The sequence below is a fragment of the Haemaphysalis longicornis genome, unplaced genomic scaffold (genome assembly GCF_048455015.1).
Source record: "Haemaphysalis longicornis isolate Haplotype H1 unplaced genomic scaffold, Haemaphysalis longicornis Haplotype H1 scaffold_1, whole genome shotgun sequence".
NCBI lineage: Eukaryota > Metazoa > Arthropoda > Arachnida > Ixodida > Ixodidae > Haemaphysalis > Haemaphysalis longicornis.
Window position 1 is genome coordinate 37,009,260 of NW_027526203.1, and position 26,598 is coordinate 37,035,857.

Consider the following 26,598-nt stretch of genomic DNA (forward strand, 5'->3'; position numbering starts at 1 on the left):
AGCACCAGGTGATGTCATGTCGGCCCGCTCTGGGCTTTCTCGTGCGGGTGAAGATTAAAATGGATTTAAAATATGTTACGCTGAACGGTTGCTGTTGAAACTTGCTGGGAGATATCTCCTGATAAAAAAGAAGCATTTTACAGTTGTTTTTTTTTTTTTGCATTGTGCACTTGAGTAAGCAACAAAACAACCAGTCAGCCTACAATCACACACAACACAACTTCCTCCAAAACACTCAAAGCGAGTCAACGACACGTAGCTTGGCAAAATGAAGCCTTTTCTTTATTTATCGTGAGAACTTGCGGCTAGGACGTTACGAGTGTTGCGGTAATAATAACTTAGCCAATACCCTTCGTCCCATAACGGCAACGCGGTCGGCAGTGCGCCCCTGTTGCAGCAAGGGGGGCACTTGGTGCTGCCTCAAAACTCTGCAACGAAACTTGCATGCCTCCCACAGGCGCCACCAGAGCTGCACGGGGCGCAGTAACCTGAAAGCGGCTGGCTTCATGCTGGCAGCAGCTCTCAGGACGACGACGGCTGCGACTGCGCAATTAGTTTTTCCGCTTGCACCTTCTTCACGTTCCAGTTGTGCAGCCTGGCCATATCTGGGGGGTTCATTTGGTCAAGGCTCAACAACACTTGGAGAACTTTTCACTGTACAACTTGCAGAAAAAAGCCTGCACACACTTGTCTGCACACGTAAGTTGTTCCATCATACGATACAATATTACAGCCAAGTTGCACTGTTATCGCCTTGCCTTTCCCACAGAGGCCAGATTACAAAAATTAGGACTTGCTTGCATGCAAGCGAGTGCTGCTCCCACTCAAAAAGAGAACGAACGATGAAGCATCACATTATTTCCACAGCACTTGTCAGCGATTTAAAGTAACCCCACTGCAGGGTTCGTACAGGATTAAAATACAAGAATTCAAGAATATTCAAGGACTTGCAAGGCCCTGTCAAGGCATTTTCAAGGGTGCAAGGGAGAACGTGTGCCAAACTGTTCTACTACTGCTCTGCCCACACGCAAAACATTTACAACTCCACCCTTCGGAAGTGGTCAAGTTTAGTGCCACCCGCAATAATAATGAGAGAGCTTTGCAAAAAACATGCCATTTTGAACTTTCTCGAGCTCTACACGGTCTCGGATAGCACAGAACATAAATTATTACCTCCTGCCATTGTCATCCCTTAATGTCTGTTCATGAACAAGGGGGGGGGGTCTACTGACTCCGCCCAACATTACACCTGTCAAAATAAAATATTCCAACAAAGCTAAGGAGCTAGATGCACCATGTTCTCACATTCACATTCAGTCTTGCTTATCAGGGTTCATTTTTATGTCAGTCCGGAATGACAGCACCGTTCGTTTTCAAAACGTAGCTATGGTCGGGTACAGGAGATATTCAAAATGAATAGCCAAACGAGGCAATGCAGAAAGCAGCATCTAACATGGGAAGGGGAGCTATGTTAATTTCCCCTCGTCTGATACGGGGCTTTCATTTTGTACAAGCCTTTGCATAAAGCAGCCTGCCAGTACTCCCAAGCTGGCTTAAAATTGAAAAAACATGTTTTTGGCGGGGAGTGTGCAGGGCCACAATGATAAGCCATAAAAAGCAGGTCACATATCCGGGCCACTTCTTTATTGCCAAAGAATTCAAGGGTTTCCGAGGAGGAAACAAATTCAAGGCTTTCAAGGCCATTGCAAACTGAATTCTCAATTTCAAGGGTTTTCAAGGACCTGTATGAACTCTGACACCCCTTGGTTGCAGTTCAAAACAAAGTTGAATCTGGCCATTTTACTATGCTGCCAGTTGCCTCAGCTGCCTAAAAAATGGCTGTAAAGGGCATTCAGCGCTTGAGCAGGCAGCGAGGACAGTTGCAAATACTGTCTGACCAGCTTATATGGGCAAAAGTTCAGCGTGTATTTTACTGATGCTTGCGTCATCTACGCGACCCAAAACACCAGGAGTTATCAATTTCCATTCATGCCGGCTTAACAGCAATCCTGCTTTTTAATAAACAGCATGCCCACAGCAGCCAACAAAGGCTAGAAATAATTAGAGACAAAAGGCTGCAGGGCTATGCAACGAAGGCCTCGTAAAGAATTCATCACTAGATCACCAGGATTTCATTGCTGCAATGCGGTTTCTTTCTCACTGCAAAAACGCGTTTTTTTTATCGAGGTATCAAATTCACCTATGAATGCACAGCCCCAGGTTTACAGTGTACAGCAACACAGCAAGATTGATGAATACAGACCAGCTGCTACTGAAGACATATTAGCGCTGGAAGATGAGACACAGGGTAGGAATACATGGGACAAATGCTGTCCTATCCTGTGTCCTGTACTCAGCGCTAATAGTTTGTCTTCAGTATCACAGAACTTTCTGTCCTTAAGGCCAGTTACTTGTTCAACTGGTTACTTGAGAGGCTAACAGCTGTAGAAATGAAAAACTAACTTACCACCTAAGCAAATTGATTGATTGTAGGATTTCACGCGCCGACGCAACGCAGGCGATGAGGCGTGCTGCAGTGGAGGGCTCCGGATTAATTTTGACCACCTAAGCAAACAAACTCTGTTTTGATCTACAGAGGTAGTAGCCTCGGGGTAGCTACAACTGTGGTAGTGTTCTTTTTCAGCATGTTGAAGTAACACTGTTTTCACGTCCGCTAGCCAATGTGTGAAAAAATTCCAATGCTCCACTGGTCTTGTGGCAAGCCATGGTGTCAGCAATTCTACTGCAGATCAGAAGCTAAACATTTTGTGAATGTGCTTCTAAACGTTCGTGTGTGTGACCACAGTGCACACCGGCCTTTTTTTTTTCCTCCAGCATTTTGCAATGCTGCATGCGTCTTGTAGTAAATTTGCTTGAAAACAGCACCTGCAATTTGGAATGCCTTGCTGCAAAGCCTACAGTCCCCAACAGAGGGGCCCGAATTATTCTTTTCTTGGTGTTTAGCTAATGGCCCATGCTAATGATAGTGTAGTGTACCACGCTATTGCTTGTATTCACTGGCGAGGCGTGCATGCAGGCAACCGTATGAGTACGCCGTCACTCGTTACGTCAGGCTCCGCGGGATGGCGGTACTTGTCCGTGCTAAGCACATGACTGTGTTGCACATTAACAAACTCTACCTCAACGAACGCAAAGTATTGCCTCGAGTTCAATGTGAGTGCGATTAATAACGTCTATGTTGACACTACCATTGAGAATCGGGTTGAAACGGAGAAGACGACGCACGCTGGTGTTTTTTTTCCTTCGGCGTGCGGGCGCAGTGGCCCAAGCCGCTCCATGTACGTGGCACATCGGCCATGTCTGTGGCCATTTCCAGTGTTGCCAAGCGAAGGAATTGACAGCTAAACCGAATACCACCTATACTAGAGCACTAGGAAGCCTGCCATGCCACCTAGTATTGGAAGTAATGGGGGGCAGGCATGCTGGCACCATGATACAGAAAGCACACTGGGCACTGCATGTAATAGCAATGTTGTGCCGACCATTTCGTAGGAAGCGTATGAAGTGAACACCGGTAGTAGCAGTTAACCTTTTCAGGGTCGATGATGTACATGTACGTCCCCAGCAAACGTCCTGTCACAAACTCGAGCGTACGACGTCTAAAAGTACTTTATAAATTTTCCATTTCATTGTACAGCGCCTAATTCTTCTTGCAGTCGTTCGATTCATTCAGTTCGGTTCCATTCGCCCCTAGACAATATGGAGCTTTCTCGAACGAAGAGACGGTAACACGATCACTCGCCGGCTCGCCGGCGAGAAAAACAACAAAAATAAAACCTCCGGCGCTCCGGTTTCGTCGAAGCTTCCAGTACTTTCGAGGAGGTGCGCGTGGCCTTGCCAGCTCTAAAGAGCGTCGAAGATTCTAGAAGGGAGAAGAGTGAAGTTATTCGCTGACGGCGGCGGGCGCGTGGTGTGTTGTGCTATCCCTCTCCGCCCCGGCGCGCCGGCGCGCCTATAAAAAGAGAAGCCGCACCTAAACCCACCAGCTACGTTTGGACGTCGTGATTGACAACTGCACCTGCCAGTTTGTACATCACACCATCGGCGACCCGCGCCCTGGAGGGCTCCAACGTACTCCCGGGCCTCGAATGACCGTGATCGTCTCGGACGGCCTGGCCTACAGCGAAGCCACGCTTTCCAGGTAGCCGACTCGCCTCCGACAGCGGTGCATCATCCGGCCCGGTCGGTGAATATGCTGGGACTCTGTCTCTCATAAGCATCGAACTGTTCATTTTCTTTTAGTTAACTGCTCCGATTCGTAATCTTCATTTGTTAACGCTCCTGTTTGTATCATTTTGTCTAATTGGACTGTTTCTTGTATTTGAATTCCATCTAAGTTGCCTGTAATTATCGATCCATTACCTCGTGCTTGTATTTGTAACTTGCCTGTCTCAATATAAGTCTTTGTGCTGTTTTTCGTTCAAGGCTCTTGTTCATTCTTGCCGCTCTAGTCGGCGAAAGCCGCACATCAGACGGCCACCCCCTTTGTCACCTGTGCCCTGTAGATTCGGTGGGGTTTGTTGGCTCTCTTGAGTCGACTCCCCATATCTTCTGACAGTGCACCCTAATTTAAGGAAACGGGTGACAATTTCTGGCGTCCGCGACAGGACCTCTGATGTGAGCGGTAGGGAGGAGAAAGAGCCTGGAACTTTTTTGGCATAGGTTGCTACTGCCTTCATAAGTTGGTGCTCTTGTAAACTTTCTCTGTGTAGATATACCTAGCTAGAGGCTAGAGTATTGTGGCTAGATTGCGATACATTTGCAATCATGGATTTAGAGAAAATCGTAGCGTTGGGCTGTCAGCTGGGCCTGTCAGGGGCCGAATTACGAAAATGGGTCGCGCAAAAAGAAAAAGAAGAAAACGAGAAAGTTAAGAGAGCAAGACAGGCAGCGCGAACAGAAGCTGAGAGGAATAGAGAGAAAGAATTTCGAATACAACTTCGGTTGGAGCGAGAGGAGAAAGCAAGCAAAGAGGAGCTAACAGGAGCAAATATTGATGCTCAACGCTTGAAGCTCGACTGCTCATCAGCAGATCGGAGCATGAGAGGAGAGAATAGGCGCCTGTGTCTCAGTACCAACCTTGAAAAGGTTAAGGTAAATTTCGGAAACGCGGTAGCGGACCGAAGTAGAACCAGCCGAAAACCCCCGCTGAAATGTTACTCTTGTAACAGTTTGGGCACATTGCCAAGGACTGCTGGAGCAGCTTTAAGAGAAATAGTGCTTCCAGATGTTTTAAATGCGGGCGGGCTGGACATAAGGTTGCGACATGCAGGAGCAGCAACGATGAAAGGCGCCAGGATTTGCGCAAATGCGCACCTCTCAGGGCACCCAAGCAGTACGATGCTACTGATAGCTCTGAGGAGCGTAAAAGGGGCACAAAAATTCACGTCGTGGGTGCCATTACAGCATTCGGGTCGAAGACAGTGCCGGTGGCTGAGGGAAAATTGTCAGGCAAAACCATTACCGTTTTGCGCTCCACCGGCACCAGCACAGTTATTGTGCGAACGGACTTAGTCCGAGAGCAGGAGTTCACTGGGGAAACAAACCCAGTGTTCTTTATGGATGGCTCAATGCGAGAGTTGCCGGTAGCTCAGATCGAGGTGGAGACTCCCTACTACACGGGAAGCGTAACCGCCCTTTGCATGGAGAGGTCCATGTATGACCTCATCCTCGGCAACATCGATGGAGTCAGGGATTCCGAAGACCCGATAACTTTACCTGCCCCAGAAGAACCGCCACCCGTGGAGGTGGAAGAGCCACTTATTGAGGAGCCACACCCCGATAAGTCGGCTAGAGAGGCAGCTGTGGCTGCCGTGTCTCAAGACATGAATAAGAGCACAGAGATTGTGCGAAATGAGTTCCATCGGAAAGATGAACTCAATGATAAAAATTCGATTGATGAGAATAGTGGCCAAATTACTAACCGTGAGAAGGCAAGAGAATGCCAGGATAGCTCCGGAGGTGAAGAGGCGGAAGTATCCGCAATCAGCAAGGAGGAAACACCTCCAGAATTGTGCGAAAGCGCACCACTTCAGACCTGGAAGGACGATGATCCTACAGGTGAGGCGGAGCTTGAGGATGGAGATAACATCCCGGTTGTGGATGCCATCACGACGTCGGGGCCGAACCCTCTAGACGAAGGGGTACCCGATATTGCGGGGAGAGTGCCCGAGGAAAACGTTGGCTTTCTGAAAAACACGGGTACAAGCACGCTCATTGTGCAGGAAGACCCAGTTCGAGACTATGAACTCTCTGGGCAGACTAGCGCCGCGTGCGTAACTGACAGCTCGAGGAGCAAAGAGACTGACTCTGGGGTCAAGTTTGAAACCCCCGTGCGAAGCGGAGCCGCACTCCGCGGAGGGAACGCGCCGTACATAAGCGTCGGCGACGATCCTGTGACTTCAGCGGTGGGAGAGGAACCACCCGCTGTTTCGAAAGAAGAACCCCGATTCGATGCCTCGGATCGAGACGAAGCCGTGCCCGTCGCAACTCGAGCACCGACAAAACCGAAGCCAGCACATTTCCGGCGCCCAAAGTCTGCGGCCCCTGCGATGGAGCCGCACAGAAGGAAAATAAGCGCCGAAGGTCGTCGAAAGAACAAACGTTTGAAAACCGGCCTTCAGAAACTCGGAAAACATCCAGGCTGCCGAAACAAAGAGTGCAGGTTTGGGCTCAAGAGTAAGAGAAAACATCTCTACTGCCATTTGACCCGACGGACAGGTGGGAAGAAGCGCCAATCCGTTATTAGCCACTCGGTCGTTCACCAGGTGAAGGCCCAGGCAGTGAAACATTTTTTCGAGACCGCTATCACGGCGGTCACGAAAGAGTTGGTCGCTTCGCGCGACATTTGGAAAGGATCTTCTCCGAAGAGAATTCTGCAGGCGCAGTTGCGCAAGCGCCCGATAGACACGGGATAAACATGAAGAATGCCAATTTAGGTATGCACGTGGGATATGAGTGGAATTGGGTAAGACAGAGTTGTATTTTCACGTCGAGTACTGTAGACTCGAACGTTGTATTCATTGTTTCTCTGTCGTACTGCACGCGAAACTTGTACTTATTTTGTCACTCTGGCTGTACAGTGTATATTCACGTACTAGTTGCGTTCTGCGTAAATTTTACTTTCACTATTATACAGTGCACATGCCGTGTATTGTTAGCGTTACTAGTGGTGACATTCGTGAACGTTGCGGTTGCATGTTATTGTTTGTGTACCGCATATTAGTTACGTTTCTTTTGAGTTTTATTGTACCAGTGCATTGTATGTATTTGTGTGTACTGACGTATACTCATTGTATCTGAGCCTACGAGACCTTGGCACTGGAGCGCACGATGTATTTTCACGAGTTTCGCACTTGTGATGGCTACTGGCCAGACATTTATTATGGGCACGGGCTTAATTCGAATGCTAGAACTTTATTGCTCGTAAACCTATGAATTGTCCCTAGGATGTGGATTTGTTGAGAAATCTGCGCCAAACCGCTGTTCTGTACGCGAATTCTGTACCTGTCATTATTCTTATGAAGAACATTGGGCTGTACTTTATTTTGTGTTCGTAGGCACAGCCTCTTTTGTTCACTAAGTGTGAACGACGCGTACGCACGACTTTGTGAGTTTTGGGAATATTATTGCATAATATTCTGAAACTGGGGTCTGTGTCACAAACTCGAGCGTACGACGTCTAAAAGTACTTTATAAATTTTCCATTTCATTGTACAGCGCCTAATTCTTCTTGCAGTCGTTCGATTCATTCAGTTCGGTTCCATTCGCCCCTAGACAATATGGAGCTTTCTCGAACGAAGAGACGGTAACACGATCACTCGCCGGCTCGCCGGCGAGAAAAACAACAAAAATAAAACCTCCGGCGCTCCGGTTTCGTCGAAGCTTCCAGTACTTTCGAGGAGGTGCGCGTGGCCTTGCCAGCTCTAAAGAGCGTCGAAGATTCTAGAAGGGAGAAGAGTGAAGTTATTCGCTGACGGCGGCGGGCGCGTGGTGTGTTGTGCTATCCCTCTCCGCCCCGGCGCGCCGGCGCGCCTATAAAAAGAGAAGCCGCACCTAAACCCACCAGCTACGTTTGGACGTCGTGATTGACAACTGCACCTGCCAGTTTGTACATCACACCATCGGCGACCCGCGCCCTGGAGGGCTCCAACGTACTCCCGGGCCTCGAATGACCGTGATCGTCTCGGACGGCCTGGCCTACAGCGAAGCCACGCTTTCCAGGTAGCCGACTCGCCTCCGACAGCGGTGCATCATCCGGCCCGGTCGGTGAATATGCTGGGACTCTGTCTCTCATAAGCATCGAACTGTTCATTTTCTTTTAGTTAACTGCTCCGATTCGTAATCTTCATTTGTTAACGCTCCTGTTTGTATCATTTTGTCTAATTGGACTGTTTCTTGTATTTGAATTCCATCTAAGTTGCCTGTAATTATCGATCCATTACCTCGTGCTTGTATTTGTAACTTGCCTGTCTCAATATAAGTCTTTGTGCTGTTTTTCGTTCAAGGCTCTTGTTCATTCTTGCCGCTCTAGTCGGCGAAAGCCGCACATCAGACGGCCACCCCCTTTGTCACCTGTGCCCTGTAGATTCGGTGGGGTTTGTTGGCTCTCTTGAGTCGACTCCCCATATCTTCTGACAGTGCACCCTAATTTAAGGAAACGGGTGACACGTCCTCAAAATAGTCAATGGCCTACATGCACGTCATCACTGGTATGTTTAAAAGGAGAGACTTTGTAGATCATTTCTCTCGTTTGGCATGTGCTGCCACACTACGGAAATACGTAAATTTTTTTTTCCTGCGGTGATGGCTCTTTTCTTTTTTTTTTATGCTTTACTACAGCGGTGCAACAGCTATCGTTTGCGCATCAGGTCATGCGTGGGTGCGCAGCGGCTGGCTTTGGTTTCGTCTTCTGGGCGCTTTTCGCTTCTTGCGTCGGCGAAACTTCCTTAGAATTTTTCTTATGTTACTCACGAATAAACCACGTGTATGTAAAAACACAACCGATTTTTTTTGTCACTTTATGATCACCCTAAAAATATTATGACAATTTTTCTTCGAAATAGATTCGTCCAAACATTTGATATCAGCAATAAAAAAATTCAGCCCCGGTGAGGAGGAGGGGGGGGTCGCATTTGGTGAAAAAATTTGACCCTCAAAGGGTTAAAATACCAGTTTCTAACGCACTGCGTCGGGATACGAGCTTTTCTTCAAATGAACATATTTTGGTTTTTCCAACAACTGAACAAAAAACAAGCAGATGAAGAATAACCAACCTGCACACTGCTGAGATGGCTGGAAGCCGACGAACTGGATCATACCATCACAAACAGTTTGTGGAGTTGTAAAGCCACTCGCACAGCCAAAACGAATGCCATTAACAGCTAATATTATTCACTTTGAATGCCTTTAGATTTGTCGTGTGACAGCGGCATGATACTACCTCAAAGATTATCTGCCATTAACCCTTTCAGGGTCACGGACGCACATATACGTCCTCTGCAAACACCTTAAAAATGGTCAATAACGTATATGTACGTCATTGCTTGTATGTTTAAAGGGGCCATAAACAGGGTTCCAAAGGTTGAGATTTTACGTGCGTAATCATTGGAGTACTATCCAAAGAACATCCTGTCGCAAAAATGATTTAAAAGCGTTCAGTATTAGCCGAGCTATCGTTCATTAAAAAGGGCCCGCAACAAGGCCTGGCGCATTCCCTCTTTAACCGCTCCTCCAAAGCACTGTGGAAGCGGAGACGCCACCGACCAGGCGCAAGACCTGATCGGTGACACCTACAGAAGCAGGGTTGCGTCGAGAAGCGCGCAGCCATTGGCTCCGCTCGGCGGTACGTCACGCTTGTAGCAGACGAGGGCCAAGCTCCGCCTACTGCCGCTCAGCGGGGTCGGTCGGTGGCCGGCCCGCATCGAACGGCTCCTCGAGCCGGCCGTGCTCGCGTCGGCGGAAACGAGCGCAAACGAGCGTTTGAAGGCAAGATAGGGGGCTTCCTAACTCAACATGCTAGCTAACGACAATAATTGACGATTGCAACCGACGACTATAGCGGCTCGCTAGCGGCTCGCTAGCGTTAGTGTTTCGCGGTGAACTCGTCCCAGCGAGGTCGGTGAAAAGGCTTAGCATCGCCGCAGTTATCCAGACACTGCTTTGCGAGGCCGCGACGACGACGACGACCCCCTGCGCAATCTTTCACTGCACTATCACCCCCTTTCGCGTATTTGCAAACTGATTTTAAGCAATAGTCCCGCACTGGCGGGCGGTGACAAGTTTTAGCTGCTGCGGTGTATGCGTTATCGTGCGTACACCGCACAGTGGGCTGCTTGCCGACCGAGCAGGCAGATGCTTGCCGCGGTCGCGCGTGTAGCGGCCGTTTGTGCCCGCAGAGATTTTCCGTGTTTTTCAGCGTTATTAATACCTTGTAAACGACTACAAACTCAGCTACGCTCGTGTAACGGATGGCGATGATAAACATTCGTCCGTGCCACCCGTGCAGGACGAATACGCCGTGCCGCCGGTGCAGGAGCGCTGCCACAGAACAGGGGCGCTGCGCGCAACCGCGTTTCTCCCAGAGCCGGGAACGCTGACTGGCTACAGCACTTAACGGGGCCCACCAATAGCGCAGCCGTACTGTTGAGAGCTTCGTGCGTCACACGGGTGCGTCACAACCGCTCTGTCGCACGTCAGAGCGCGCAAGTGTGGCGGCAAGGAAGCGGTAGGTGAGCAAGGAAGAAAGAAAGCGTCTTTGTTGCGTGTTTGTGCGGCCCCTGCTTTACGCAGAGGTGTAATATTTGGTATGCATTGTCGTGAAGGGGTACTCTAGCGATTGCGCGATTGAAATGGCGACCTTCAGAAACCTATTTAGGGCCCCTTTAAAAAGCGCGCCTTTTTCGCCAACTTCTCTTGCTTGGTATGTGCTGCCACATTGCGGAAATACAACAAATTATTTTTTTGCGCCGATGGCTTTTTCTTTTTTTTGATTTACTTCAGCAGCATGCCGGCTATCGCTTGCGCATCCAGTAACTAGGGGGCGCACTGGGTATTGCCCACCGGGCGCCTCTCGCTTCTTGCGCCTGCCACAGATCAAGGGCACCTGCGAAACTGATGAGGCTCTTTTCTCGTTTTCCCGCTTTTTGCGCCTGCGAAACTGATGTCTGATTTCGATTTACTCAAGAGGTGCCGGCTTGTTACTCTCTTGTTTTTATTTAGAATTTTTCTTGTGTTACTCATGAATAAACCACATGTGTGTAACAAACAACACAAACGATTTTTTTGTCACTTTATGGTCACCCTAAAAAAATTACGACAATTTTTTCTTGAAATAGATTCAACCGAAGAATTTAAATCAGCAATAACAAAAATCGACCGGGGTCGCATTTGGCGAAAAAATTCGACCCTCAAAGGGTTAAAATCCCTTTAAAAACCCTCAAAGGGTTAAAATCAGCCTATCTGAGTTCCCTGCAGTACAAAGGCCTCTTTCACCGACCTCCAAGTGCTCCTGTCCTGCACTGCACAGGTCCTTCTTTTGTCACGTCCATCAATTCCCTACTTCTAGTCCTGTCTCTTGGCATCCACTCTGTCACCTTGCTGGTCCGCCAGTTGTCATTTCGTTGCACTACATGGCCTGCCCAAGTCCATTTATTTTTTTATTTTAACTATGATGGTGATATCTTCTGCCTGAGTTGGTTCCCTCATCCCAGACACTCATTTCTTGTCTCTAAGCGGTACATCTACGATTCTCCATTCCAAGTCGCAATGAGTTGACCTAAGTTTGCTTTCAAGTTGTTTACTAAGGCACCATGTTTCTCCCCTATATGTCATCACTGGCAGTTTGCATTGGTTGAATACTATAATGATAGAGGGAGCCCACTATTTGTTATTTGGCAGTGCTTGCCGACTGCACCCCAGGCCATACCGATCTTGCACTACGCCGGATTTCTTTCTTGTGGTTTTGGATCAGCATTGACAATGTGTCCGAGATAGTTATATTCAACTCATTGTTCCAGCACTTTATTAGCTAGGCTGAAGAGTGTGCTTCCAGCATATTTATTTAGCATTACTTTTGATAGATTCATATTTATCTTTAACCCAATGGCGAAGCTTTCTCATTGTAGTTCTTCAAGCAATTTTTGCAGGTGAACAAGAATATGTCGTCCGCAAACCTCAGGTGGCCCAAGTATTCCCCATTTATCCATAATCCTGTCTCCTCCCAGCCAACCTCCCTCCCTTCTGAGTACCCTTCCACACATGCTGTGAAAAATTTCAGTGAAACGAGGTCCTTTTGTCCTTTTTGATATGAAACTTTTCACTTCTCCTGCGAAGGATTATCCTGCCTGTACGTCCCTAGTATATCTCATCCAAGAGTTTTATGTAGGTCTCCTCTATTCCCTGGTCTTTTGATGCTTCCAGCCCTGCTGTGGCATCTACTGAATCAGACGCTTCTTCGTAGTTTATAAATGCCATGCAATGTGGTTTATTACACTCTGCAGATTTTTCTGCTACCCGATTGGTGGTTAATAACGTCTATTGCAGGGTAGCCTTTTCTATACCCAGCCTGTTCCCTCTACTGTCAGAAATCTAGACTGTCGCTTATGCAGCTAAACCTCACCTTGGTAACAGGTGGCATACAACCAGGAGTAGGCTAATTACCTGTATCCTTGCGTCAGATAAAAATGACAGAAAAGTGGGTTCCAGCACAGGTTGGCATCAAGCATCAACTGAACGCAAAAGAACAGCAGTGAAATGGGGCTTGAATGGAAGAGGCGACATATGCAGGAGCACCTAAGGCAGCCACCACACAACGGTGGTTGCATTTAACCAGAATACTGACCCGTGCCTTGCACTGCTTTGCGAAACGTGGCCCAGCAGCACAGTGGGCACCCAGCAAGGATACTGACTTCGGTGGTGGTGATCTGGTCTCTGAGGAAGTCGAGGTCGCTGTTCAACTCTGTCAGGTTTCTTGTGGCCGTCTGCAGGTTCTTGCACAGGAGCTCTTCGGCCTCCTCCAGCGGGAACTCCAGCATCACGTTCGCCTGCAGGGGCAACAGGGGCCCTTGCTTAGTTGGTGAGGCTCAAGGGGAAAAGAAACTAAGAAAGAAACACAAAAGTGTCATGTTTGACTAAGATATGAACTGGAAATCTCATATAGATAAGACGTGCTCGAAGGTTGCATTTGGCTGCCACACACTACTAAAAGCCCATGAGTGTTTCAGCGCAGCCACCTTGTGTACCCTATATTTCGCATTTGTGCACAGCTGTCTGAGCTACTGTATATGATCATGGGGCAGCACATGCAAAACATATTTAAAACCTCTAAGCCGCTTACTAAAGAGGGCAATAAGAATTATTACATTTTAAAATGGGACAGATACCAGTAGACCCGCTGTTCCAACATATGCGCGTAGTTCCGGTGCACTCTGTTCACGTAATAAGCGTTGCGGATACAATATACAGAATAGTGAAACATGATGACCCTCTACCACTAAGCGTTTTTAAGTTACCGCTGCTAAGTACAAGAGCTGTGATGAACAATTGCTTTAATTAATTTACCGGCTGCTAAAAATGTATACAGTCGGTAACTAATAGAATTTCATGGTGCTCTTATTTGGAATACTATACCAGCAGATGTGAAAGTAGCACACAACTTTTCTGCGGCCATGAAGCATTTTATGCTAGAGGATAGTGCTGTAGTTTGATAAATAATCCATCATGCTTTTCTTTGTCCCCAAAAATGCACTGTCTAATTCAGCATATGTATCTGTACCTGTTCCATTTTCAACTGTTGGTTCTGTTTGCCGAGTTATGCGGTTATGGGACCAAGCCAGGCTATGGGACCAAAAATTTTTTTTCAAAGTTTTTGTATCACATGTTTCGCCAGTACGTCGATTTTGCGCGTGCATGTGGTTGGGCCGTACAGGGACAGACAACCGATTCTTGTCGAGCATATGTTCTCTAGCTCATATTGAAAGCCAGCATTTTATATGGTGGGGTAACCACAAGCAATTTATAAACAAATTGGTGGAAACAATTTTAATTTGGCAATAAACTCTCCGAAATCTGAAAGGTGGCGGTCCGTAGTGTACAAACGTGACGCTACATTACGGGTCTTGGTCACGTGACCTGCAAACCTTGCAGCTACTGAAACTGCTGCCTGAAACGTTTATTCACTTAATGAAAACCTTTTAACAAAAGTAGTATAAGTTTAAATTGCGTATGTATTTTTAAACATTCTTTTAAAAATTTTTGAGACACACCGCCCGCCGCCACTGGGCTGCTCTCAGGGTGGCTGACTGAACCTCCATCGCCTGAATTAACGGCACCATTCAATAAACAGACCCAGTGAAGGAGCTTCCTGCCTGCGTTGTCCGTTGTTTGACGATTCTGCCCGAGACAGGGGCATTTCTGCTGCCGAAGTATTCGCTTTCAGTTTCGAAAAACATTATTGGCAGCTTAAACAAACAGGAAAGGCCCGGGGTGAATCGAACTGCCGACCTCCACAACACGAAGCCAGCATTCTACCTCTCCTAATCCCAACAGATTGCGCCTTTGTGCAAAATACAGTATGTCATACTACGCCATCAATACATACAGCTGGCTGCCTCTAGTGATTAAAAAAACACATAAAGGGACAAGAAAGCCTGCAATTCACATTTCTTTTTTTAGCTGGGGACAAGTTTTTAAATACCACTTTTCTTCTCGCATACAGACAAAAGTATGTTGCCCCGATACTGTATGTCATGGTTGCCAGCATTACTTTTGGGCGGACACGCACGGCTCGTAGATCTAAAAATTTCTATTTAAAGGGACACTGAAGTGATATGTAAACATTGCGGGATTACTAGCGCAAATTGTAGTCCGGAGTCCCCAGGCCATGGTTCGACCACTCTAGGCGCGTTTACGCGATTTTATTTAGTAGAAAAACTAATTCGAAAATGCTGTCCTCCTCTCTTTACGCTCGCCCATTTTCTGTGGCGTTTTCGTGTGACGTCAGGAGGGGATGAACTGGCAATTGGCTGCGCCACGGCTGCGCTACTGCACGGCTCCCCGGCCGACAGAGTCAGTCGGCCCAGCGTTTCGTCCGCCGGCCGCCGGCGGGTCGTCGCAATCAAGGAGGTTAAAAAAAAATTGCTTGGTCGCAATTCGTTCGCTTAGTTGAAACGAAGCCAGGACACGTTTGTGAATGGAAGAATGTGCCTTTCTTTACTTGGTTTGTTTCTACACTGTATCTAGCTCCAAGTCAAGGTCGCTTCACACAAGCGCACATACGACGCTTCGCTGACTGGTACGCCAGTAGGAAAATATAAGGCCTCTTGAAGGCGGGAGAAGAGTCAGCGAAGTCAATATAGGTACTAAGGAAATAAAATCAACTGATATGTTTACCGTACAGCGTAAAACTAGGGCGCGGGAAGCACTTTTTTGCGCTGGGCGCACAAGCACAGCGGTCAGCAGCATGACTACGCATCTGTGAACGCTTTTCCGTCTACGAAATGAAATTGCTAGACGTGAGCTACTGTGGAAACTCGGGCGACGCTTACTGCACGATCGCAGTACAACAAATAGTCACCTAAGCTGCTTGAAATGCCAAAACTAAATAAAAGTGTAAACCGGTTATACAATATATACCCTGTATTAGCACACCTTTCGCGTCCCGCTCCGTGGCTCAGTGGTCGGGGGCGTAGGTTTGTCACCGCAAGTGTTTTGCAAGTCACGAGTTCGAATCCCCGCGGTACGTGCTTTTTTTTTTTTTGGAAGGTAATTTTTTTGTTTTCCGCCGATGCTTTCTATATTGAGTTCACCTTTTTTTTGGGCCGCAACGTTCATGGCTACACGAACTAGTTCACAAAACGCGCGCAGGCTGGCACTGGCGCGCTAGCGAGTTCTCGTTGGCGTGCTGTTGCCATAAGCACCGACTGCTTGCAGGCAGTGGGCACAGGCCAGAATGAACAGACCCTTGGCCTGGTGCGAACACGCTTTTTACGATACAGGCGTGAGGGAGGCAAGCTCCAAATATGGGGGAAAAGCGCATGACATTTGGGCGGCTGCGGGTACGCGCAGGGCGTTCATGCACTGCGTAGGTCTCGGCTAGTGAATGCTACGACTACAAGCCGTCCTGGGAGGCTTATCTTGTGCATTTTACAGCCGACAACATGGCAGAAGCGCGGTACGATGATTACTGAGATATTGAGAATGCCCATCCAACAACGCCATTGGTTATGTTTTACAGAACCGAAACCGAAACTTGTGTGATTGCTAATCTTGGGCATCGTCCAATCACGGCGCCCCTCCTCCCAACGTCACAGCCTTAGTTGGTGCGGCCGCCGCAAACCGCGCATGGTAGTTTTTCTTCTTTCGCGCTTTGTAAAATAATTACCGATTTGTCAACCGAATAAACGATGAAAAGTGTGCTAATTTGAGCCAGTCTACGCAGTGCAAGCAAAAACGGGAGCTTGACAAATTCACTTCAGTGTCCCTTTAAAAAGCTCTACGGTGCTATCAGCAAAACCGTTTCGCAATAACGTGTTTTACGGGATACCCTTTCATTTGTGATAGAGAACGTATACTCGACAAAAATCGGTTGTCTGTCCCGTTAAAGTTTGGAAACCCTAATCAAGCCTAGTAAAACACAGCAGGGTGTTTCGGCACATACTACTGACCGTATGTTGTGTAATGACATAGACGCAGACTCTGTTTTTGCTTCAAACGATGAAAGCTACTAGAAATAGACGACTGCAGCTCACCTAAACCTCGTGAGACCCAAGAGAAAACAACAGGCAGAAAATAACAGAACAGTTTGCTATTCTTCCAACTTCAAAAGCTACCATGCTATTGGAAGAGCCGCTCAAATGACAGCACAGTATCGCTGCAGCTCAAAAAGCTACCTGCAGCATACATTTCTGATTTACATATGATTTCCCTGGCACTCTTTTACTCTAGCCAGTTGTTAACCTCCTTACTGTTACAAAATGACTTTTCATTTGAGACACTAGAAGCTTCCCCTGCAATCCCACAAAACTATTTCAATCATCAGTTACTTTCGCTGACACAAGCCAGTCATTCAAGTTAGGCAAATCAAACCACAAGACAGTGCAGAGATACAGTTGGTCAGTAGCCTTTCTCTTGTTTTCCTTAATAAATAGCTTTAGTTATCTGACCAAATTTTGCCTTAAAACAAGCACAAGTGTTACACCTATGAAGCGCCTTTTCTATTGAAGTGGCATTGTATGCTGTCTTTAGGGTCCCTTTAAAGGGGCCATGCAGACAAAACACAAGTTTGCTTTATTCGAAAGATTTTGGGTTTTACAGTGCCCCCAGCGCTTGTCCTGCAGCAAATGATGCCGCTTTCACCGAGAAATAGATCAATTTACGTTAAAATTTTGATTCTCCCGCTCAATTGTGTTTCCGTGACGTGTGCCATGAAGTCATGAGTGCGCGTATTCAAGCGAACTTCCACTGCGCCCTTCGGCTCAGCAGCCTTGCTCGCTGTTAGTCCTCCCAGATCGCGCTACCAGAGTCCGTCAATGCTTTTCTGGTCATGAAACTCCCGGCAGAGTTTTGTTTGAGGACAAAGGCTCCCGCGAGAGGCGCCGCCGCAGATCGGAGGGCTAGAGTACCTACATTGACGCGCGTCCGCCGTACATAGTGGAGACACGTATGCGTTGCGCCACCATTTTGGTTCGCTCGCTCGCCGCCGCAGCAAGTCATTGTAACAAAACCGCACCGTAAGTATCTCCACAACGCGGTTTACTAGCGAAGTTTGAACCATCGTATCTGTATTGCGTTGCTGCGTCTTGTGGGAAACGAAAAGAACAGCGCGTTGAGCACATCGACCCAATAGGGGCGGCACGGGATCGTTCAAAGGGTGTCTCCACCCTGTACAGCGGTCTGTTTTAGGTATCCTACGGAGGGCATCGGGCCGCCGCCGCTGCAGCGCGCGTTCAGCCGTGCGCGGCAGAACTTGCTTACGTGTTGGCGGCACTTTTCCGGATAGAAACGTAATGTTGGTAGTTGTGCCTTCAATTGTGGCTACAAAACGAAGCCGTCAGGATAGCAGCCCTTGCAGGGAAGCCGTATGCGGCAGAACGCACGCTCAAAACTGCCGACTGCTATCTGTGCTTGATTTTTTAGAAGTCCCCACGAGCCCTGCTAACACCGCAAGGAGCGTCTGCTACGCGCCGTACTCCCCTCCGACCGCTTCGCCGGCTGCCCCCCGATCAACGCCAGCGCCGCGGCGCGGCCTCCCTGAGCAGCGTACGAAGCTCTCCCATAGCGTGACGGCGAAGTTTCACGACCAGAAAAGCATTGACGGACTCTGGTGCTACCATACTCAGCCACGGACCGTTGTCCGCCACTGCTTTGTTTTTGTCCGTATTTGCACCTCGCTTGTTCTTGTTACTGCAGAAAGTAATCGTTTCGTTTAAACATGGGGTATCCTCGACAAACAGAGTCACACAAGACAACGTCGCTTACACCAATCGGCCAGTGTCGTGTAAGACAACTGTACAGCTAAAACAAGCATAGTGCGCCCAGTACAAACAGCAGTGCGCATCGGTACTTCTGCGCTTATGTGTATTTTTGCAACTTTCATTGTTTACCGCACCATTTTTTAAGCTGTAAAATGGTGCAGTAAGCGCAACATTTAAGTGCAAATAGCTCGCTCGGCAAGCTTATTATTATAAGCCGTGCCGCTTTTGCCGGCCTCAGCCAATCGCACAGCTGGGCACATGACATCGTAGGTTCTGTTGCGGGAAATGAGCTAGTGGGTCGCATGGCCATTCCCTTTTTCCTTAATTACATAGCTTATTCGGGCAATATGTGCATTAAAAGTGGTGTCAGCATGATTCTAATGAGGCAATCTTTTGAATGAACCAAACTTGTGTTTTGTCAGCACGGCCCCTTTAACTCTTTCGCTACCGCGCCTATCAAAATCGATCAATTTGATCGATACTTTTGGGAGCGCCTTTTCATAGCGTTCCAGGCGTTTCTCGAACAAGTAAAGCTGTTCGGAGTTAGATCAGAAAATGGCCTTTCAAAATCAGTTTTGTTTTCGTTTTTGCAACGGAAACGTGATTTTTGACACGCTTTTGAATCACCTGGTTGTGGAAAAGGGGCGTGGTCATCGCGCCTCAAGGCTACCAACGAAGAATGCGTGCAACTCGTAATTACTCTGCACCAGCGCTTGTTTTTTGCTATCAGGGCGTGAATGGGGAACTAGCAAACGATTTTCAATCGTCAGGTTCACGCTCTGACAGTAATAATCCCAGAAATCGGCTGAAAATGTCAAGCAGTGCCTGGTTGCAAAGCTAATTTATGATTTTAGGCAGTTTTATTGCCTTTGCGCAAGTTGTCCTAAGTACTCTGGTAGTTCTACTTACCCCAGGACCATTCCCAAACAGTTTACAACAGTTTCGGTTTCTGCATCGCGAAATTCATATTTAGCGCAACTACGCAGTTACCCAACTTCAAGGCTAACTGCCATGGCGCCAGAAGCGTCCGTGACTGATCCTCGAACAAACCACGCCGCTCCTCATTTCCCCCCACCCTAACCCGATTTCTGCGATAAGAACTTCAGATGCAAGTCAAAAGGTCACACCCAGTCGCCAGATATCTGTTCCGCCGAGGACAGCGCTTCAAACCGGCCTTACACTGCCAGCTGTTCGCCTTCCAGTTTCGTTTTCATGCGAGGGTATATCCGGGTGTCTAATGTTGCTGCTTAGTTGAACTGTCTATTCGGACGGAGTCTCTGATAAGTTTTTGTACTGTTTCATTTGAAAAATGTTAGGTGGCGCTGCAATAGAGGAGGCTCGTTGTGCTGATCTTTTTTAGCGCGCGACTGCTACTCGGCCAAAGATCGCAGGGGACGATTCTAGCTCATCGTACCTCATTTTTGCGAGCAAGGCTACAATTGCGAGTAAGAAGATGATAATAAAGCTCAGCTTTATGTTTTGAGAGATAACTGACCGTGAACGACAACAAACATCAGCCACGGCGTTCCGTTTTCAACTTCATGCATGTTTTTTTCTGCATCGCGTGCTTGTCCCAAATATTGTGCTCGCTGTAAATGCAAAGTCAGCCATTGACAAGATGTTTTTACGTTATGTGGGGGCAAATTGGTGCCTCTGATAACGTCAAACCGCCAGATTTATTCCAAGGAACCACCCAAAATTGCACAGTTTGAATTAGAGGTTGGGCTTCACCGCATGACACGAGCACCGTGCGTGCTAACATTTTTTTTTTATATCTGAAAAACTGTTCCGCGCAAGTCGACATTTTTTTTAGGGTGTGTTTTTGAAATGTTTCCCTGCAAAATGTATATTCTAATTTTTTTCTACTACCGGTGGTTTGATATACACAACTCCTTTTTTATCATTTTTTTCGACAACTTGACAAAACTTTTGATTTTGATATTTTTTTTCACAACTATGATATATGAAAACCTTTAAAAAACTGGTGTTATTGGAAAGGCCGTTAAATAATCTGAATTTTGTGCTCCTGCAATTAGTGCCTAAATAATTTTTTAGCAGAAAAAAAAATGTTTTCTTGGACCCCCCAAAATTGGTCAATTTTCTGCGGTAGCGAAAGAGTTAAAAGGTGCCAAATGGAGGCAGTTGGCTGCAAATTGACCGTGCTCTCAGACAGCGACACTACTTAGGAAAGATACTGGGTTTGCACATGGACAGAACAGTCAATTCAAAGCTGGTTGCACAGAAAGCTTGGTCGAAAGAAGGTTATTGCTTCCTCGCACCCACATTTGCACCGGCAAGGCTTCCCACGCGCACCATGAGCAGCCACTTACACCAAGCCAGAGGCAAACTCGCTCTGTGGGGGGCACGACTGCCTTGGAATACACCTGGTCCGAGAAGACGAACCTCATCTCCATGTCCTCGGAGGCATCCTGCACGGAGTCCACAGCACGATTCTATGGCAAGCTACAAAAAGCAATGGGTAGGAACACCAGAAGGAACAAAAAAAGGGGCAACACAGAACGGCGCACTCATGCACCGCAATCATCACTTGAGGGGCACCCGTCGCTGTGGCTCAGTTGCTAAGGGCTTGTGCTGCTGAGCCCAAGGACATTAGTTCAATCCCAGCCGTGGTGGCCACTTTTCAGATGGAGGCGAAAAGCAAAAAATGCCTGCTTGTCGACATTCCAGCGCATGCTGAAGATCGCCAGGTGGTCAAAATTAATCCGGAGCTTCCATCCACTACGGTGAACCTCATAGCCCAGTTGTACTTTGGCGAGTTAAACTCCCAGCATTCATCACTTGAGGGGCGAAGCGCGCACAGATTCAGTGCCCGTCACTTGAGAATAGAAATGGTACGGGAGAAAGAAAAAAAATTAATATAACCATTTAGCAAATGCATTCTGAAAACCTTTCTTTGTGTTTTTTTTTTTTTTTTAACCAATGCTATTACACTTTGGGTATGAGCTGCACTGTAGCATCTCTAGCCTGTGCCGAAGCCTGAACACACCAGCGTTTTCGTTTTTATACATTCATTGCAAAAATCAAGATTTGGGTCTCACTCCCTGTAGCAGACGTTTCAATACAACTTCAGACACCTACGACTTGAACACTGGGATTTTTGTTTCACCAGCATTACACAGTCGCCACGACCTGTATTTGAGTCAGAGTCAGCAAACCTGTGCGAAGTGCGCACAGCTGAAACATGATTTGGCCACTTTTTCATCCCAGTGGGAAGCACACTAGCTGTTCCTTCTCGAATATCATTTTCCCTAGCTGATGCTACATGCTGCAAGAAAATGTTCCGGTAAAGCAACGACATTGCAAATGGAGGCAGGGGTGTCCCCTGGATTTCACTGTAAACTGAAGATTTACGCAATAACAATTTTGGAATACTCAGAGCAATAACCAGGAATAATAGCAATAGCCATAAAGAGCCTGAGGACAGTAAACGTATCAGTTAGTGTCGCCGAACCTGCAGATGGTTCCCTGTATTTCCCTGGCTGTCCATGAAAACAATTACGAGAAGCTTTCTCCTCACAGACATTTCAAACAGCACATACTAGATGCAATAAAGGTGGCTGCCATCTTTGTAAAGGACTTTAAAAATCATGCACCCCCCTGTCAAACGACGACGATGGTTGAACGCGTGTTTTCTTGTGACGGATTCCTTGGTTGTCGTCTAAGCTTTCCGAACCACTTCGACCGTGTTGGAATGGCACAACTGGCCAGGCGCCGGCTTCATAACGCAACGGACCCAGGTTCGAGTCTGGAAACCAGAAATGTTTTTTTTTCTTTCAGTGCAGCGTTTTCGCGTTACAGACGCCATCAGGAAGAACACCAAAGCTTCACTTTAATAAAGCTTTTTCAGATGACTACTAGGTCTACTCACAATGCTTGACGGTAACTACGGAGCAAGAAAACAAGGGTGAAGAGCACCACCAGGTATCGAGAACCAACTTGCCACGCCAAGCTTTTCCATTCATGGTGCTTTTTTCTCGCGTTATGTACGTGATCCTCACAAGAAGCTGCAGACAACCTTCCTGCCATCTTAGCTCATGCCTCCCGTGAATGCTCTGGCGGCAGGGTTACTAAGTTCATCGGGATGATTTCAAACTCATTTGAACAAAAATAGATTTGAATGCATGCCTTTAAATAATTTGGAGCGGCCAACAAACAATCTGTCACTTTGGTAACTGTTCCCCGAGGTTGACATCGAACTCATTCCACCAAGCATTGTCACAAAAATGGATGCACAAACACAACCCACGATACGTGGTATTCCAACGTTTCAATTGCATTTTGCTGCGAGTTAAGTTCTGCTTTACAGCTTCCACACAATTTCTAACAGAATTTCGATGACAGGACTAACAGCAAACAAAAAATGTATGATAAGGTTTAAAGTAAATAAAAGTGAAGAGCCGTTCTCCACCCAGGGCGCTCGTGCTATTGCATGCTCTGTTGTAACTGTACTGTAATGTAAGTGTACGTGTTTCCCTTCCACAAATTGTTATATGCTAGAAATTGGGGAGGGTACACCCTAAAGATTTTTTTGTCACTGCATGGGAAGGTAGTGAGGTACAGATTACCAAATAAAAGCTGATGAGCAATAACAGCGGTTAAAACCAATACGGGTAGATCAAGTGGGTTTACTGATTCAGCACATAAACTCGATAGCAGGAAGGGTAATTACTGAAACCATTCATAACCATTGTCTAATCAAGAGTGAATACTGAAGTCAGTTGAAAGCATGGTGCTTTGCTAGAAATCCATCCCATCCACACAGGACCAGAGTTACAGGGATCTGGTTCAAGGATGTCTGCTTCGATCCCGAGAGGTTTTTAGATTGAACAACTAGTCATTACACTTTTTAAATATCCTACTACCCCCTCCTTTTATTTCTTTTTGGACTGGTATCTATCAGCATGTTCATGGCCATTTCTACATCACTCACAGCATGAAAGCTACTCACAGGTTCGATGCTTGGCCATGTTAATTTTTACAGAGGCTAAAAGCAAAAACATTGGTGTGCGTAAGGTTTTGGAGCACTTGAAGGCAAGGTGGTCGAAATAAAAACTGTACCCCGCCACTCTAATGCCCCTATGCCCAGCCGTTACTTTGCTTTTCATTTGAATTTGAACAGTATAATGTCCTTACGCCAGTTTTCTTTGCAACACGCGTGCATCAGTCAAAATGCTGAAAAATCATCACACACAAACAAAACATGGGACCTTGCACTTCCAACTGCACCCAATGCCACAATAACAATTCTACCAGCAGTGAGCGACTTCCCCACATGCTTCCATTACTACCAGGTCAGAAGTGGCTGCATGCCCAACAACACTGCATTGGCACCTATCTTAAAACTTGATTTAGAGCCTGCCTGCAAGTGTAAAGTTCTCCTTATGTACATATGTCATGATGCATCATCATAAACATCGTCACTGCCTCACCCTCACTATCCCGAAGGTGCGGATTGTTGAGAAGGACCAACATCACGCTTACAAGAGGCTATCCTACTCCTTGTTAATGCGTGGAATGCAATCTTGCTACCCATGAAAGACAGCGATAGAGCAATACACGGGAGGGTAGAGTGACAGGACCATTTCAAGCAGTGGGATTTGGGCCCTTGTGAGGCACAGTGATGTGTAATCCAGTGGAATGAGCAAAACAATTAATCTTCTCAAGAAGGACCATGCCATGCCATACAGACATGAATGCTTCAAGGCAAGGTTGAAAAGAAACCAAGTCTGGCATGCCCCTTAACCTTGCCCTCGATGTGAAAGTTTCGGCTTCAGAGGACGACACCGTGTGTTGCAGCCTGTAAAGTTTATGCATAAGGTCGTATCATCACGCCAATGTGATACGCAGTACTTCTGTGAGGCTGCTGTGCTTACAGATGACGAGAACCTCTAGTAATGTATGTTTGCAGTACGGTAGCAGACAGAGGAACAGGAAGGTAAAAATCACTGCGTTTCGGATGGTCTGGCGAAGTAGTTTAGTACCCCCCCCCCCCCCCTACTTCCCGTTTTACTGATGTAACAAACATAAAAACAAGAACACCAGCCGCAAATCGCTCCACCAGCTCGGTCCCCCGGAATTCAATAAAAGAACATACCCTTTTAGATTTCAGCGTTTTTATGATGTCCATGGAGGTCTTGATTTCGGGGATCTGGCTCTTTAACCTGAAACAACGAACAGCCCTGCTTTAGGAAAAGCCATCTTCGAGAAACAAAAACAACCGGGGACAACATTACATCGGCTTTATTTCCAGAGTGCAGTAAATTGGTTGCGCAACTTCTTACCTTTGTTTCTTCTGGAGCAAGTTGAGCTCCATGAACTTGTATTTACTGTGCTGCTAGTCGAGGTTGCGGAGGCCGGCCTCTATTGTTTGGTTTTCTTCCCTGGCCATAAACTCGTCCATGTTGTCCTAGCGATAGATAAATGTATAAATATCGCGATGATAGACTCTGGTGGCCGCACAGCACATGACATGTCATGCTTTGCGCGAGCCGGCAGCGATCACGCTGTGAAAGCGACTCACCAAACATTCTGCCTTGGGAATTCCAGCGTGCACCAACTTTTTCGTCGCTTTCTCGGCGGTCGCGGAGTCTGTCATCTTGAAACGAGCGCTGGCACCAAGATATAAATGGTAATAAAGGCAGCTTTACACAGCTCACGTAAGGCGTGGTAGCTGAGCGATTAAAAAGGGCAACAGCCAAGTGAAAAACTAAAAAATGAAAACTAAAGATAAAGGCGATGGCAGAGCCGCTTGACGTTTTGTGCTAGAATAATGTGGTACGCTAAATAGTTTACAACGCAAAAAAAGTTTAATATTGCGAATAAATTTTAGAAAAGTGACGTTGTAAATTTTTAGGCAGTTCATAAATTTTAAAATGCTGCAAGAAGAGTCGAAAAAAAAAGCTAACTCAAGGCTCAGTCGTTACAAAGCCATAGGGGACCACAGTCGAAGCCAACTCAAGTTTACTCTGCTTTGGATTCATATTTGAACCTTGTGTTTGAACCGTGATGTAAAAGTCTAAATAACAGCCTTTTTACGAGTCTCTCTGGGCGTGTCATAAGAAGGACAGTATTTGGGAAGGGTGATGTATTCGCGGCGGCGTTAAATTTGATGCAGGTAGTTTTTGTGACGCGCAGGCAACGTACTTGAACCACGATCCTCGCTGCTACTGTCGAGCGAAAAGTTCAAGCACTAAAGTTAACCACCAGAGATTGCGTGGTCTGCTGAGGATGTCCTGCATCGATTACGCCTGAATGTTGCCACACGTGTAGATTTTTGCTTAAGATAGGCAGGGTGGATTCACCATTGCGCTCGCCGCTTGGTGTGCTTTTGGAAGATCACTACGATGTCTTGTGCTACAGAACGAGAACCCCCGATATGAACACCCGTGCGAGCTACTGGTACACTTTCTTGGACCATGGAGTAGTCATGCTGACGCGGTGCTGAAAACAAGGGCTCACTTGACTTTTCTAATTGTTTCGGGTTTGACCGACTTCCTCTAATCTTCTCGAGGTCCTCGGGCCTTTCTCCCCCGTTATTGTAGTTCTCTTACACGCCGGTGTTGTTTATTTTTACTCCCTTTTTCCCTTTCAAAATCCCCCCCCCCCCTCCCCCACCTGAAGTAGCGAGCCCCGTCGTTAGTGGGGTTAACCTCTTCAGCATTTATTCAAGCTTTCTCTCTCTCTCTCTTTCAAAACCAGTCGCGCATATACGCATAGCGAAAGGACTGGGATACGATCAGGCGCGTTTAGAAGAATGCTAAAAAAATAAAGGATTTTCTTAAAACTGCGAGGCAGTTTTTATTTGGGGTGACATTGAGATGTCACAGAGGTACAAAGTGGGGGGTAAATGCTGGAGGGCGAAGGGGACGCAGAAAAGGCTTCATGTAACTTACTCGCAGCACTGCACATTCACAGGAGTGTAGGAGGTGAAGACTATCATTTGACTTCACTGGCACACTTTTGGAAGGATTCACAGACGGTCTGGCTGCGCCTGTTTTAAAGCGTTGTGCAATGCCTCACTGTGGGTATGTGCGAACACCTTGGTTGGCTTCTGATTACGCATGCAGGATTCAGGGTACAGGCA

The 26,598-nt window shown here is 47.1% G+C and overlaps 1 pseudogene across 1 annotated transcript; it reads right to left on the reverse strand.

Moving 5' to 3' along the window:
• Nucleotides 1-256: 256 nt before the first annotated feature.
• LOC144175850 (prefoldin subunit 3-like) lies at nucleotides 257-25,231 on the reverse strand (annotated as a pseudogene). The gene is made up of 6 exons (XR_013323704.1): nucleotides 25,036-25,231; nucleotides 24,797-24,921; nucleotides 24,610-24,676; nucleotides 20,825-20,923; nucleotides 12,926-13,064; nucleotides 257-605 (listed from the first exon to the last, which is right to left on the reverse strand). The product of XR_013323704.1 is annotated as a prefoldin subunit 3-like (transcript).
• Nucleotides 25,232-26,598: the final 1,367 nt, after the last annotated feature.